General features: G+C 37.2%; 1 pseudogene; it reads left to right on the top strand.

The window, feature by feature from the left end:
* The first annotated feature begins 203 nt into the window (after positions 1-203).
* On the top strand, positions 204-4,899 carry LOC147452832 (uncharacterized; annotated as a pseudogene).
* Positions 4,900-5,114: the final 215 nt, after the last annotated feature.

Here is a 5,114-nt window from a genome sequence, read left to right as displayed (position 1 = left end):
TAAATGGCCTGCAAATTGCAAAAAAACACCCCAAAAGCAGGGCGCGTCGGCACGGCCTACTTTTAGGGTGTTTTTTTCAATTTGAGATGCTTTTTTTAACAAAGACTTTTTTACTTGTGTCTCTTTGCAGTCCTTCGGCTGTTGCTGGGGGTCGTAAGCGATTGAGGAAAACGAGAGGTTCATCTCAACTTAATGTAGACTCAATGCAACAGGAGAGTCAAGATGACACTTCATTGCAAAATGATGTTGAGGAAGAGATTGAGAGCCAAAATTTGGATGCTTCAGGGGTTGTTCCACTTGATGAAGGGATTGCTCAACAAGAGGCAAGTATGATGATTGTCCCTTATATTGTTAGGCCAGAGGTACAATCTGTAGAGCAATCCAATGAAGAGAACAAGATTTACATGGACATGGGAGAGGACATTCTTCAAAAAACAAGGATTTTCAGTTGTCACCATTGTCCACCCATTCCTCTTTGTAGACTCATTCCTTATGCAAGGGTTAGGGGTCTTCGTGATGATCTTTCGGGCTTGAAAATAGCATTTGCTAGAGAGGGTTATGTGGCAGAGAAAGGAGCATTTATTGTGTCGATTTGGACAAGGGACAAAGAAGTTTCAATTGTGGATGAAGCAATACAGAGAGATTGGGATCCTATTTGGCATGAGGTTAACAAAGAGTTTGAAGATGACCTCATTCTTAAACCGGAACTTCAGGAACTAATGGGTCACATGTTCTATGTTTGGGAAGGCAACCACCGTACAGTGGCATGGACAACTGCTATTAAAGAATGCTTCAAAGAAACAAAAGTGAAGCATTGTCGTGTGCTTTGTACTATTATTGACCCTACCAGGGTTAGTGAGATTGCCCTTCTTACCAGTTTACAGAGGATGAACTAGTGAGTCCCCTTCTTCCTCTTTTTACTTATTATAGTTCTCAAGTTTATTTATGTTTATGTGAATTTATCTTGCTTATGAACATGTAGTCTGAATACACATGCCTTGGTGACCACAACCTTGAGGGATGAACTAGTAAATTGTGCAAATATTTGTTCTGCTGATCATGGGGAGTACCTCAAAGACCTACCTGAGAGAGATAGAATGTTGATTGCACGTATCCGAAAGAAGAGTACCAAAGGTGCTGAGCCGTGGTATTCTCTCACACGTAGATATCTCGGGAAGCTAGTTTTTAATGTAAGTTTTATGTAGTATATATTTCTAACATGAATTTAGTATTCCTTAATGGAAGCTTGTCACAATGGATTTGAATCCTTCCCTTATTTTTCTAGGTGCAAATAAGTAAAGCATTAAACAAGAAGGTTGAAGATGCAAGACTGAAAATGTCAGATGAAGAGCTTCGATTGTTTGAAGAGAAGGAGAATGAGGAGTTGGCTTCAAGATATGGTGATAGGATTGGAAAGGTGAGTCTTTCTCAATGAACAACTGTGTGTGTATTTACTTTGTTTAGATAAATTATTGAATTCACTAAGTTAATTTTAGATCCTTAATATTGTTGATCCCAAGCATGGAGATACTTGGCGGTCAAAGGTATGGTCTCTCAAATGGGGGCCCGAAAGCTTTGCAACGCTTGAGAAATTGAATTTATTGGCTTTATGTGATGTTCAAATGGAGTCAAAAATCTTTTGGTTGACTTTGTTGGAGGCAAACAAAGCCACAAGATCTATGTATGGTCTTGCACGAGGGGATCATCTTTATAGATAGTGAGTTCCTAACAATTTTTTATGATCGTATACATTGCATGGTTTATAGGCTGACAAAAATAATACATGAAATTATGTTTTCTTCTTAAAGTTGGCTTAGAAGAGAAGTTGTGCTTGAGAAGATATACCATAAAGCTAAGGAGGTGATGGTCGATTTTATGGATGTGCCGGGAGGGGTGATTGTGCCTCTTGATCTCTCTCTATTTGACTACTATGAAGAGGTGAAGATAGAGATGAGGACACATTTGTTTCCTCTTGAGGTTCGAGGAGAGCCAAAGGAGAAAAGAGCAATGATAAACCTGTCAAGAAAGAGGATATGATATTGAAAGCCTCTATGAGGCTACTTTTTAGGTGAAGATGTGTGAATGAATTTACTTGATAGTTACTTTAATTTCATAACAAAGATAAAATCATGTTTTTGATAATTGTTTCATTGTCCATGGTAGGTACTTTGTTTGCTTGCAAGAAAAAGGTCATGTGCCAAGTATTCCAGTAAGGGCAAAGCAATGGCTTTTGACCCTAAATGAAGAGACTTGTATGTACCCACGTGCTATGCATCAATGTACACGATGGGAGCTTGACAATTGTCCATGGTGGATAGATCTTGAAGGAGGTCATGTATTGAATAGAGAGAAGGAGCTCTATTCACAAATATTAACCATGGTTCCAAAAGAAGTGGACGAAAGAAAGAGTATGATAATTTGAAATTTTGTATAAGTGATGTATTGAATCATGTATTATGTCTTGTAATTTGCCTTGTTTTTTTTAAATGTAAATATGGTTTGTTGGTATTCAATAATGTTTTGTTCTTTATTCTAATTTTGTGTAGATAAACAAAAAGAGAAGCATGTTGAGAAACAAAGGATTGATGTTGAAAGCCAAAAGTCCTTTGATATTTCTCATCATATGGAGGACTTGGAAACAGAGGATTGCACTCAAGGTTTGAATTCCAAGATCCACATCTATTTTGATTCTTTAGTAAATATTTTAATAGTGTTTATATACACATGCACTCACACACATACATACCTACTTACTTGTGTACGTATACATACATATATAAATGTCTCTGTATGCATGTAAGTACTTATATGTGTGTGTGTGTGTATATATATATATATATATATATATATATATATATATATACATATACATATCATGTTTCTGCATACATTAGTCTATGTGTGTATGTCTCTCAAGTATCCACATGATGTCTTTGCATTTATGTGTGCGAGTGTGCACACATACACAAAGACTCTCTGTCTCTCTCTATCTATCTTTCTCTCTCTCTATTCTCTTATCCGTATGTGTTTTGAGAGGAAAACCTTATTGATATCATGCTCTTGTGATCCTGAAGGGAATTCTCTTGAAGGTCAAAAGAGACTTTCCAAAAGGACTACACAATTTATTTATCTTGCAGCGCATTCTTTGGGATACACACCTCATGTTGAGAATCCCAAAAGCATTGTAGTGGTTGGTGATTACATCATCATTGGGAAGGATTTTACGAGAGGAAGAAAAAATGATACCTTCTATAGTGTGCACGAGCTCATCAAGCAAAATAAGCCTTCAGGGGTTAATTATACAAAGAGGGGAAAAGCTGTGGATTGGGCAGCTGACTTCATTTTCCTTGACTTGCCATTTGGAGGCACTCAAGGTGGTGACGATCCTTGTCCCACCTGGGATTTTAAATCTGAGGACCATGTGCGCTATGGGATTGCTTTGGCAACATCTACTTTGGCAGACTTGGGATGGTAATTGGTGATGGCCTCTATGGCAGGTATTTGTTAAAGTTAATAGTTGTTAACATTTATGTTTATTTTGGCTTCTACTTATTGAAAATTTTCTAAGACGGTGCAACTATATTATAGGTGATTCCACAATTGGGTGGATTGAGCGCTATGTTCGCGTTTACGATTTGGAGATAGTAAGACGAGTGGTTGTCATTCACCATTCTACATATGGATACAAGGAGATTGGTGGTATTCGCACAGATGTGAGTATAGTGATGATTATATTACATTCAAATGCTCAAAAATACATGAGTTTCTTAAATTAAGGTTTAATTGGATATTATTATCTTTTGTTGCTAGTGTTCTACGTCAATGCTTTTTATGGTTCGACGCCGAGCTGCAGATCCTCCTATTTTCATTGCAGAGAGTACACCCCTCTTTGAGTCCTTCGGCATGCATCCTTTAGATACCCTCGCCTATCATTATCTTCCAGATGATTTGCGTGCTTTGGATCTCGTCGCGCAGCAGTGGCGTGGGGGACTAGAGAGGAGTCATATATTTTTAGCATGCTTTCTATACATGTATTGTCGTCGAGGTGGTGTGTGCATTGAGATGGGATGTGGTACTGCACCTATTCTTACGACATCCATGCACACTGGTAGAGTATGTGCATCTATCGATGTGGATACATTCTTGATGACCACGTATGTAGAGCCTCTCCTTTTGGCTTACATGCAACAGAGCAGCCATGACGATGTTAGTAGGCCGCAGGCAGATGATGAGGTGGATCCACTTGCAGGTTTCAATCCATATGATTAGTGAGGCCCTTGTCTCTTGAGACTATTACTATTATGGACTTCTTCAAAGTGTGGTTTGTTTTTATGTGATGTTTGGTTTGTATTGCCATGTTTAATTATGCTCTTGTTTTGTTGCAAAGTGACATTTATGTAAAACTCATTGGTTTTGGAACATAGTTGCTTCGGTTATGTTATGTTTTTGGATGTTATGTTGTTCATATGTTAATCTTCTCCCTTTGTATGGATTTTTTGTTATAGAAATTTATTGCCAACTCTAGGTAAATAGTAGTATTTCAATATATGCTTATGTGATGTTTGGCTTCTATTTCCATATTTGGATATGCTTTTGTTTTATCATGGTTGGTGACAATATATGGAATACTCACAATTTAAGGAAACACATTTTACATTGGAAATGTTATGTATTAGATGTTACATTTGAATATGTTAATTATTTTCCTTTGTATGGATTTCTTGATATGTATTAAGATCTCATTTGTTCCTTCCATGCAAAGTCAATTGCCCGTGTACGCCGAAGCAATGGCAAAGAGCATGTGTAGAGACAAACGATTCGACATGGAACGGGAAGAGCGCCGCTCCATTCGAAACCTTTACATTGATGATGAATGTGAATCATTGTAAATTACTGTGACATTTTGTTTCATTGATCGTACATGAAATCCTTATTTTCAACTATAATCTGTTATGTCTTTTTTATAACAAAAATTTAGTATCCAAGAGTCTTCCATTTAAATGTATATTGTTATTGTTGCAATCTTGCATTCTCTCTCACACACTCTCTCTCTCTAGACATGAGATTAGGGTGTATATAAATAAACAATTGATTTAGGTATTCCGTTCGTATTG

The sequence above is a fragment of the Adiantum capillus-veneris genome, chromosome 8 (genome assembly GCF_014529385.1).
Source record: "Adiantum capillus-veneris isolate H3 chromosome 8, ASM1452938v2, whole genome shotgun sequence".
Classification (NCBI taxonomy): Eukaryota; Viridiplantae; Streptophyta; class Polypodiopsida; order Polypodiales; family Pteridaceae; genus Adiantum; species Adiantum capillus-veneris.
This window is presented reverse-complemented; position numbering and strand designations above follow the sequence as displayed.